Raw genomic sequence first — 12,310 nt, 5'->3', positions numbered from 1 at the left:
TGTCTGTCTATCTGTCTCTCTAGAATGCAGAATCTGGCTAAGATGATATATATGGGTATGAAAGCAGATGGATAACTGTATATATCTTGTCTGTCTCTCTGTCTTCTTCCATCTCTGCCTCTCCCTGTCTCTATAACTCTCCGTGTCTCTCTCTTGCTAGTGCCCAATAAAGATTTAGAGGCTGGCTCCAGCAACTGAGAAGGACGATATTAATTCCAAGCTTGTTTCCAAACACCATGGAGGCCTGCTCGGGTTAATTAGTTGCACGGGCTTTTCTTCAGTGAGCGAGCCGGCAGGGTTTTTTACAGCTCTGTCACTGCATTTATTTGTTCGCTTTCTGTTTTATTTGGAAATACATTTATCTGACAATAAATAACATCCACCCTGACTAGGGCTGATAGAAGCAGTGAACAGCCCCTCTGAGGGCTCGGGAGTCACGGTCAGAAGGCCTCAAGGCCTGGTCCTCCTACCTGGAGAGGCACCTCCAGGCCTTAGGAGAGGCAGGGAGGATGTGGGGGCGGCCAGTGGGAAGAGGCTGAAGGAAGAGACAGGGCCAAGGGGCATGGTAAGAGTGAAGAAAGGAAACACCCATTAGTAAGCAGAGCCCACAGCAAGGGGGCAGGGGCCGGAGGGCCTGGGTTGAAGGGTGCTGAGGATGAGAGCGCAGTACGATTGAGTAGAGGCAGAAGATTTGGTTCCTGGTCCTAGTTCCAGAACAGGCAAGCTGTGTGCCTCAGGCAAGTTTCCAACCTCTCCACCTCAGTTTCATCACCCATAGCATGAGAATGATACCAACACCTTTCAACTCAGAGTAGCTGCAAGTGTCTAGGAGACAATGAAAGGGAAGGTGCTGTGTAAACCATAGGGATTCTCATTTTTCAAATGAAAAGAATCGCTTAAGTAGGTCTCAACGAGAGCATGTGGTTGGGATTCTAACCTAACAATGTTAGAGAAGGGGACTGATAAGAGAGCTTCAGCCTTCTATCCAAAGGGTCTGTGCTGAGAAACTCTGACATGATCGCATGGTTTTGATCATTTCCAAGTTGACCACAGTCTCATCAGGGCTAACTCTACTCTTGCATGAGTCTCAACTGGCAGATACTATCAGTCCAAACAAAAATTATTTGGGGAAGTACTCCACTCTCCTCTACAAGTGTGTATTTCGGGTTTGGGGGATATCTTGAAGGCAAGAGAGTAGGGAGACCACAACACAAAACCTAGCAAACAGAATGGAATATTGGTAAAGTGTAAGAGCTCTGCACTCAGGCTGCTTGTTTATATCAGTTACCAGCTAAAAACCTTAGAGAAGCTATTTAACATTTTCATTTCAGTTTAGTTTTCTCATCTGTGAAATTAGATAATAACGGTACCTATATCGTTGGATTGTGGTGTTAGGACTGAAATGAGATGAAGAATGTGATAGGCTTAGGATAGCAGATAGCTCTTGGCAAAAGCTCAATAAATATTCACTATCATTATAACAACAACAAAAAAAAACTAGTCGAGACACATACAAAGAAATACCCCCTCACATGCATGTGAATTTACTACAAATTGGAAACCTGATAGCTGTACACGGTAAAAAAGAAATTAAGCCTCACGAGATTTAGTCAGGGAATCCTTCCAGGAAGAACAGCAATTTCAACCCGGTTTAAAGGAGAAGAGATAGGATATCATTGCATTCTGCTGGCTGAGTTCTAAAGTATTTTCCTATTAGGCTGGGAATTTTCCCATCATGCTGTAATTGCAGCCAAGACCTAAAACTCAGGGAGAGGAACCAAATAACCCCTAAAGCATTACCAGTAAGCTACCAGCAGATGGAGCCAGCCACCTCCTCACCGGGCTTCCCAGGGCACCAGAACTGGTGCTCCTACATCCACCAACCCCAACCCACCTCCAGTCAAGACAGAGAAAGGATAAGAGGGGAAAAGGCAAGAGGAGCACCGTCGGGCTTGCGGTGAGTGCAGTGGCCATGGGGAGAGAATAGGGCTGCCTCTCCCCTGTGGAGAAGATGATAGGGGAGCTTTCCTGACCTGAAACAAAGCAAGAGGGAATTCTTAGGCTCACGATGATGCCTCATGCCTGCAAAGCACTGTCAGGGCCCGTGCCATCCTGGGGCACTAGCACTGCAGCCTTTTTTTGCTCCACTCACCCACCATGGGAAAGAAAAGCAGAGGGCTCAACATACGTACCCTGAGATCTAGGATTGTACCTCAATGGAGAGACTGGTACCCACTTCAGGTCTAGAGATTCTAAAGCTGGGAGACCCACTGCAGTAGCCCATCCAGCCCCCTGAAGGGACTACGGGGCTACACGACTGGGAGGAAATTAGGAACAGGTCCTCCGTCTCGGGCCTGTTATAAGAAAGGATCCCAGCAGGCTCTGTGGCTCCACGTGAAGACACACCCAAGTCAGCTCAAGAACAGGAGCCAAGGGTTTGCCCAGGTGGCTGCTCAGCCAGGATGGGTTACCCAAGATGTCAGGAACCTATACCACTGGTGAGGCTGGAGAGAAGTGGAGCTGGGCAGGGAGAGGGAGAAACGAAAGGTGGTCCCTAGAGGTGGAGAAGGGTACGGGTGGACTCTCCAGCATCTAACACAGCCAGACAGATCAGGAAGGGCCAAGGGCTCGGGACACTTCCTCTGCCTACATAAGTCACACGGAGGCCTCTTACTCCCCATCTCTCCTCTCTCTCTCTCTCTCTCTCAGTCTCTCTCTCTCTCTCTCTCTCTCTCTCTCTCTCTCTCTCTCTCTCTCTCTCTCTCGCCTCCAAGAGGAGGGGATGAGGTGCCACCAAGCCACATTCCACCACACCCACACAGCTCCAAACCACCAAGGCCACAGCTCTAACTTTCAATGGAGTGAAGGGAGGAGAGGGTTTTGCGTGTATATATAGATAGATAGATAGATATTGGGGGGAGGGGTATGGGCAGGCTCCAGGAATCGAATCTGGGTCTCCAGCATGGCAGGCGAGAACCCTGCCACTGAGGCACCATTGCCCACCCAGAAGATGGGCTCTGTATCACATTTGTGACGAAAAGTTTAAAAATGAATGGGACTGAGGCTTAATTACTGGAACAAGATGGTTGTAGTGACAGAAAAGGGCTGGAAAGTTATGGAACCAGACCAAGATCTCGTTAAGGGAAAGAGAGATCTGGCACAGTCCAGCCGGGGGCAGTTACTGGAAGAAATAAAACAGTTTTATGTTTACACCCCCAGTAAGTTGAGTCTCTCCCAGTAAACCAGGGCCAATTAAAAGCCTGCAGGAAGCAGCTGGGCCTTGGAGAGCGACGCTCCTGTGGTCACAGCACCCTGAGGAAGGATGAGGACTCACAGAACACGTCGCCCTCTTCCCCATTCATGTGCTGTCTCACCTCTCAGGGTAGAGACTGCACGTGAGGAAGGGGAATCTGTCCTCCGAGCTTTTAATGAGGCACTTAGAAAGAGGAACATAATGGCTTCCTCTTACAGGAATCCTCGATGGAATGCATTGTAGGCGGCTGAAAGAGATGGTGCAATTTGCTTACTTCTGGTATATTCCAGGAAGCATTAACCACGCCTCATCCTGGCCAGTGCTGCCTGTGTGGGAGGGCTGACAGCCAAGGAGGCCCCTGAGTCTCCAGGCTGTGTGAGTCAGGAGAGGGGCAGGTGGGGTGGGGGTGGGGGTGCACCCCAGGCCCTGGACTACAGAGGGTCAGGAAACTGCCGTCGGGGTTTTGTCCCCCACTGAAAAGTGGGAGGAAGTGCAGTTTATAAAGAGCAGGGTAGGAACAGTCTACAGAGCAGAATGTTCCCATCGTGGCTTATTTCCATCTGGGTGAGAGGAAGGAAATAACATTTATCGGATGCCTGTACGATGTCAGGCGCCCTGTGCAGGACTTCCCATTCTTACCTCATTTAATCCTCCCACAACCATATAAGGGAGGCATTTTCTCCTTTTTAACAGATGAGAAATCAAGGCAGAGTGTTTGCCTAAGGTCACTTGTTGCCGGGATTTGAGCCTCAAGTCAGCTGTGCGGCAGAGGTGGAGATGTGTTGCTTAGGTTCTCCCTTTGAAAAAGCCTTGCTGGTCAGCTACCAAGAGGGGTCAGCTCGGCTTTAGAGCCACAGTCATGCTCTTCTCGAGAGAGTCATGCAGAAAACTGAAAATGTGTTCATGCAAAAACGTGTACATAAATGTTCACAGCAGCACCAACCATAATCGCCAGAAAGTGGGAAACAATCTAAATGCCCATCAATGATGAACAAAAACAAACTGTTGAATGTCCATGCGATTGGAATATTATTCAGCCATGAAAAGGAACGAAGTCCTGACACATGCTATGAGACCAATGAACCATGAAAATATTAGGCAAATGAAAGATGCCAGATACAGAAGGCCACATATTGTAAAACTCCATGTATATGAAAGGTTCAGAATAGGCAAATCCATAGAGAAAGAAAGTAGATTAGTGCTTGCCAGGGTAGAGAATAGGGAACGACTGTTAATGGGTACAGGGTTTCTTTTTGGAGAAATGAAAATGTTCCGGAATTAGATTTTGCTGATGGTTGCACAACTTTGTAAATATACTAAAAACCACTGTACTGTGCACTTTTAAAGGGTGACATTTATGGTATGGGAATTATATCTCAATAAAAAAAAACTTTTTAAAACAGATGAGTTGAATAGGTTACATTTCTCTATGAAGACCAAACCACTTAAATTAAGGTAGTTTATTATGTGACCCTTGACTGATTCCCCCCGACCCCGATCCATGGTCTTTGATAAGTTAAATTGCCCATCCTTGTTCTGAGGCTCATATTTCAGATACCTCAGTCCAGGGGGTAGTTTAATAAGGCATTAGACTTTAGTTATGGGGAGAAAAGAAGGAAGCTAGAAGAGGAAAGAAGAGTCCAATGTGGCATTAAGGACAATTAAGAAAACAGACCAGGGCGGGCCACGGTGGCTCAGTGGCAGAGTTCTCACCTGCCATGCCGGAGACCCAGGTTCAATTCCCGGTGCCTGCCCATGCAAAAAAATAAATAAAAAAGAAAACAGACCAATCAATCAAAAAAGCAGAAATGCCAGTCTGCCCTCCCTATCACAGAAAGGCAGCTCGACATCAGGATTTCAAGGACGATCCAAAAGACAAAGGTTCCCTGGCCTTCTGGGATCATTCCATCCCAATCCTAAATCAATGTCTAATCCAAGGTGTAAGTGTGAATTTAACCACAAATCCCAAGAAAGTATCCAAGGCTTTAGAGAGTCAAGTCCTCATAATGGGTAGTCACTATGGTTCATTAGGTTTATGAGATGATCACGTGTCTGCTGTTAAAAAAGAATGAATGGCCCTCACGTACATGGACAAATGATTTTGACAGAAGTGCAAAGGCAACTCAGTGGAGAAAGGTTAGTCTTTCAACTAATCGTGCAGAATAATTGAATATTCACATGTAAAAAAATGAACTTCAACTCATACATTGTACCACGTACAAAAAATTAACTCAAAAGGAATCATAAATGTAAAACCTAAAATCATAAAACTCCGTAGAAAGGAATGAAGTAGTGACACATGCTATAACGTGGATGCATCTTGAAAACATTAGTCTAAATAAAAACTTAGGAGAAAAATTTTTTGATTGCAGGTTAGGCAAAGATTTTTGCCCTTTGAAAGATTGTTACAAGAATGAAAAGATAAGCCACTTACTTGGAGAAAATCTTTGTAAAGCATATATCTGATAAAGGACTTGTATCCAAAGAATATAACAAACTCAAAATTCAACAGTAAGAAAATAAGCAACCTAATTTTTTTAATGGGCAAAGGATTTGGATAAAACCTTCACCAAAGACAGACAGATGGAAAATAAGTGCATAAAAAGAAGCTCAAAATCATTAGTCATTATGGAAATGCTAATTAAAACCATAATGAGATTCCACCACATAGCTGTCAGAATGGCTAAAATTAAAAAGACCAACCATTACAATGTTGGCAAGGATATGGAGCATCTGGAACTTTGAGGGCACAACCATTTTTAAAAACAGTTGGGCAGTTTCTTTGAAAGTTAAATGTATTTGGGTTGATGGGAAAGTTTTGGTAATGGATGGTAGTGATGGTAGTACAACCTTGTGAATGTCATTTAACAGCACTGAATTATGTATTTGAATATAATTAAAGGGGAAATTTTAGGTTTTATATGTTCCTAGAAAAAAATATTTTTAAAAAACCATAGGACTATACAACACAGATAAATGATGGACTATAGTTAATAGTACAGTTTTTTAAATATACTTCCATGCTTTCGTGAATTGTCACAATTGTACCACACTAATGCAAAGTGTTAATAAGAGAGTGGTATATAGGAACTCTGTATTTTATGCATGATTTTCTACAACTTCTTTAACAAAAAAAAGTTAATAGTTATACCTACCATATGATTCAGTCATTCTATCCTAAGACATATACCTGAAAGAAAAGACAGCATTTGTCTTGTACATATGCATGTATACAAGGAAAGACTTGTATAATAATATTCATAGATTTATTTATAGTAGCCTAAAACTGAAAACAACCCCCATTCATTATCAGGAAAATGAAGAAACAAATTGTAGTATACCCATACAATAGAATATTACTCTGCAATTTTAAAAAATGAACTATTGATACATATGGCAATATGGATGAATTTCAAAATAATCATGCTACAAGAAAAAGCTAGATCATAAAAATGGTTATATAAAATACTAGAAAATAAAAGCATATATATATACACAAACATATGTATAACCGTATAGAGTAACAGTATATATAGTAATAGAAAGCAAGTCAGCGATTGCCTGCACAAGGCAGGTATGAAGCAAGAAAGAGCAGAAAAGAAAAATTACAAAAGGTCGTTTTCACTATCTTGATTATGAAACTTATGTATGTTAAAACCTATGAAACTCAACTGAATATGCAATTTTTTGTATGTCAATAGGATCTCAATAAAATACTTGAGAGAAAGAACTGATGAGTGAAGTTATAACTTATTATTTCTACGTCTTACAAGCAAAGCTGAAAGAGTCTGACAGAGGCTTCTGCTTAGATTCCATCCAACCCCAAGATTTTGGTGCTTCCACTCAGCCAGGCTCCTCTCCTCTACACAAAACAGACAATAAAATTTCAGACTCCTGGGTCAGAGTTTATTTTTCATACATACTACAATGTATGAATTGAAGTTCATTTTTTAGCATATGAATACCCAATTATTTTACACCATTAGTTGAAAGACTAACTTTTCTCCACCAAGTTGTCTTTGCACTTTTGTCAAAAAATAATTTAATTAAATATTTACTGGGGTCTGCACAGACTTTTTGGAAGCTCTAGCCTAGGCTCTGGCAATACAGGAAGTATTCCCTCCTGCAGACTCTTCCCCAGATCCTTTACAAGTTTTTCCTTTCCTGGAACACCCTTCCTGCACCTTGCTGCCAGGTGAATGTCAACACATCCTCTGAGCCTCATCTGTAACCTACCCCTTGAAGTTTTTCTCTCTTCTCCAGGCAGAGCTAGTTTGTGGCTCTGTCTGTGCTCTCCCAAGTCCTGGGGATCCAGTAATATATTCCACTGGTATTCCACGATGGAAGATTTGTGATTTCAGCTACTCCCCAAAGACCCTGAAGGTTCACAGCTTGTACTGATTTGTCATTTTACTGATGCACAAACTTGATTCCAGCCAGCTATGAGGCCCCAACCGAGAAGGAATAGCTAAGATAGTGAGTGAGCAGGGGCCCCACCCTCCCCCAGGCATTCATAGCCTAACCCAGCTTGGGTGCCTCAACTTTTTATAACAACTTTTCTTCCTTTGTGAAGAATGAACTGCCACCAAAAAGCCATCAGCTTGTGATAGAAATGATGAGTAAGTGAAGCAGTCCAAGAAAGAGATGGTTCTTAACCAGAAAATAGCTTTATAAATTACTTTAATCTTTTATTAAGAATCTGGAAGCATCACTTAAAAATTTTTAGTAGTACCTTATAGCATTTTATGGGGAGAAGTTATAGACTATGGTGGCATTAACAGAGCTGGAGATTTCAAAAGGCCTTAGGCCCTGCCCCTCAATAATGTCAAAAGCTCCCAGCAGTTTTACTGAGCACTCATCACATTGCACTATAATTATGAGGTTAGCTGCCATCTCCCCTCTAGCCTAAGAAGCGGAGTGGTCTAGACTTTAGAGCTAGACTGTTCCAGGCTCAAATCTCAGTTCAACCACCACATAGCTAGGTGACCTTGAACAGATTGCTTAACCTCTCTGTGCTTCAATTTCCTCATCATTAAAATGGTAAGCAAAACAGTACCTATCTCAGAGAGTTAGTGGTAAGGATTAAATATGGCAATGCATAACAAGCACTTAAAACAGTGTCTCACCCATCAAGAGTGCTTGATTAATGTTAGTAATTAAAATGAGAGGTTTTTTTTTTCTAGACTATTGCGAGGATTAAATTAGAAAACACAGGCAACGCTCCTGGTCCAGAGAAGGTTCCTAATAGATGGTAGTTATTACTATCCTTCATATGACCTCCGTTTTTCTGAGAGCTTATAACCTCCCTCCCACGTTTCATGGCACAGTGACCCTCCCCAATTTGCCTCCCCACCTCTACCCCACCAAAAGGGCCAGTTACTCTGAAGAGAGGAAAATCTTCATCCCACACCTTCCCTAGAGTGTCTTTTCCCTTCTCTAGAATAAACCAAGGAACGTTTTAGTTGGCTCTCAATTACCCATTGATCATTAATAATTATTCCCTGTATTTTTAGAGTTTTCATTCTACCCGGCTTTCACAAATATTTCAGGGAAATAAGCTTGAGAAGCAGGTAAAGCAGGCACACTCATCACTTCCAGAGGTTTGGCAAGGGTCTTGAGTGTGCACATCTAGAATCTGCGCAGGGAACCGCAAACCTCGTGCAACCTCCATTGGGTTACCTCCCCATTCCCAAGCCCTTAGGACCCAGGGCTTGAGGGCAAAGAGGAGAAAGAGGCTTCCTGTTCCCCCCACGAAGTCATAAGGCTCTGGAGCGATGATTGGAGACTGAGGTAGCAGTCGTCGGGCTCCTCGGTTTGCTGTCCACAAGAGAACCATCTCATCCCTCGGAAGAACTTCTCCATCCGCATCGGAGGAGGGCAGCAGCACAGCGTCTCCGACTGGGCCGAGGACGCGAGGCTGCAGGCTTTCTGCAGCTCCACAGCCCCACCTGCTGGGCGCTGCGCCCAGCCTGGCCATCCTCAGCCCACACTGGCCTCTGCTCTCCTGCGCTTCCCGCACCACGCCGCTGGGACTGCTTTGAGGGACCCAGTACCGGCCGGTAGCCTCAAAAGGATTGGCGAAGGCACCCTGGGCCAGTTTGAAAGGATGTATGTCCCCTAGAAAAGCCATGTTTTCATCCTAATCCCATTTTGTAAAGGCAGCCGTTTCTTCCAATCCCTATTCAGTACTGTGTGTCTGAGTCTGTAATGAGATCATCTCCCTGGAGATGTGACTCAATCAAGAGCTGCTGTTAAACTGGATTAGGTGACGACATGTCTCCACCCATTTGGGTGGGTCTTGATTGGTTTATGGGAATCCTACAAAAGAGGAAATATTTTGGAGAAAGTGAGAGATTTCGGAGAGAGCAGAGAACGCTGCAGCACCATGAAGCAGAGAGTCTACCAGCCAGCAGCCTTTGGAGATGAAGAAGGAAAACGCCTCCTGGGGAGCTTCATGAAACAGGGAGCCAGGAGAGAAAGCTAGCAAATGACACCGTGTTGGCCATGTGCCCTTCCAGATGAGAGAGAAACCCTGACTGTGTTCACCATGTGCCTTCTCACTTGAGAGAGAAACCCTGAACTTCATCAGCCTTCTTTTAACCAAGGTATCTTTCCATTGATGCCTTAGATTAGACATTTCTATAGTCTTGCTTTAATTGGGACATTTTCTCAGCCTTAGAACTGTAAACTAGCAACTTATTAAATTCCCCTTTTACAAAGCCATTCCATTACTAGTATATTGTATTCTGGCAGCTAGCAAACTAGAACACACCCCCATTACTTCTTGGTCTTACCCTAAATCTTAATCTATGATATTGGGTGAATCTTTACTCCCTTTTTACTTCAGTTTCTCTCAAGTTGTAACCAAAGACATACTCAGCCCCGACTTTTCCTGCACTCCTAGGTAGAAATGATGCGCACACTGCCAGGGGAAAAGAAAATGGACTTGGGGTGGGGATGGGGAGACTGCTTTAAATCTCAGAATTAGGGGAATAAGAACAGCATTCCTGATAAACAGAGAAAACGAAGTCCCAGAAAATCAAAGCAGCTGCAGGGGACGGGCTTCATTGATTCGTCTATTCAGTTATGCACCCAGCAGTATTAGTAGAGCACCTACTGTGTGCCTGGCACTGTGCCAGGAACAGAGGATAGGTGGGTGAAAACTCAGTCTCTGTGTTTTAGGTGCCTTCACTGGGTCACTCGTCACCTTTCTCCCATCCATCTTCTCCTAGCTGTCTTCCTTTGAATGTTTTCCTCTGTGCACCTGGAACCCTCAGTCCACTAAAAACAAATTCTCCTACATTCACAATACCCTCCATTAACCTTCACTACATTCCCCAGCTCACTATATCTAAAATCTGGCTTTGCCCCAAGGACACTGGGTCCCTTGCAGCTGCCTTAAGTGGAGGCTGCTTTTCCTTCCACATGAGTTATATTTTCCAGCTAACAAGGGGGCACTTGGCATCAGCAGTCTCCCAGCTTCCCCTGCCAATTCCACACTATATCACTTTTCTACCCTGCTTAAAGCCCTCCTCCCACCAAATGGTCCGGAGCCCTCTGTCTCTTCTTGTTGTCTGACTCCGGCCCACACAAGGCGAGGACTCTCCCCAGTTATCTCTACACAACTACTCCCACCAACGCCCTGAGGCAATATTGCTAAACCTGACCCATCCAACACCCTCACCTCCTCCAACCTTGTTCTGATTAATTCAAATAACCTTTTGCTATGCTTCAGCTCTCCCTCTTAAGGCCACAAATGGACTATTATTACTAGCAGGACTCCAAATCTCAAAATTTAAACTTCAACATCCAACTCTGAACACAATTGCCTTTCGTTCCAACTCTGTTCTCTTCCTCTCACTTCCCCCCCCTTTGCCCTTAATGAGTCCCAGCACTTTAACCCCTTCATTGCCTCACAGTTTATCTGATCCTCCCCTCCATGCCAGGTCTCACTCCTTCAAAACCCAAGCTAGACCTCTGGTCAACCACTTGAAGGATTTCTAACCAACCCTCTCGATATCCTTGCTCCCTTTTCCTTCCACTCACAAATTCCACAAATCCCTGACCCTAAATCAGTTCTGCAACTGCCTGCCCTGCTCTCCTGTCCGGACTTAGGAGTTCTGGGAGAGAAAACTGTATACCGTGGCACAAATTGGTCTTTTGCAAGGTTCATACATCCTTTTACTAGACTTTGGTTAACACCCTCTGCCATTTTGTTCGAGAGCTATCACAAATCCACTTCACTCTCCCCATGGTCTGCACGGACAGATTGCCCTCCCCATTTCACTGAGAAAATCAAAGCCATGAACTTCCTCAACTTTTCATATTTCTTCTCTCATAAATACACTTCCATGACCCACCACATAACCTTCCTATGGACTCCAGGCTCAAAGGGAGTTACTTTACCTGTTCAGAGTCAATCTCTCCACCTGAGCTAAATCCTGTGTCTTCCGTGTTTCTAATCCCTCTTTAATTGCTATATCCGTCGGGGTCAACTCAGGAGACAAAAAGCACACCCTAATTTGAACAGGGAAATTTTAATATAAAAAATTATTTACTATAGGAGGGGATTACCTGCTAATGGGAAAAGAAAACTCTATAGAACATGCAGATAGGTGATAGAGGGAACGATCAGCCTTTAGTGCTGAGGCAGAGCACCCAAGGAAGAAATAAATCTGGAACAGGCCCCATCTCCCTCGACTGGTGTCTAGCCCATGTTGGAAAGAGTGTGGCCTTAGCCAACATGACCAAGGTCCACTGAGGTGTGTGCCGGCAGAACTCACCAGGAAGCCCCCGTTGAGTGCCAAGGAAGCCACGTACACAGAGGTGCTGGGCTGCAGAATCTACTGGGCCACCATGCACTGCTAAGGAAGCCATCCTCTAGGGTGCCAAAGGAATACTTAGAAGAGCTATTGCCCTGCAGAGCTTACTGGGAAACTACCCAAGGGGATGGTGTGTCAGGAAGCTACCCTCTGAGGTGCTAGGATAAATTGCCACAAGCAGAGGCCATGTGTTGCTACCACCACACAGGTGGTGAACCACCCCACTTGTGCTGCA

This window comes from Tamandua tetradactyla, chromosome 11 (genome assembly GCF_023851605.1).
Source record: "Tamandua tetradactyla isolate mTamTet1 chromosome 11, mTamTet1.pri, whole genome shotgun sequence".
Lineage (NCBI taxonomy): Eukaryota > Metazoa > Chordata > Mammalia > Pilosa > Myrmecophagidae > Tamandua > Tamandua tetradactyla.
This window is presented reverse-complemented; position numbering follows the sequence as displayed.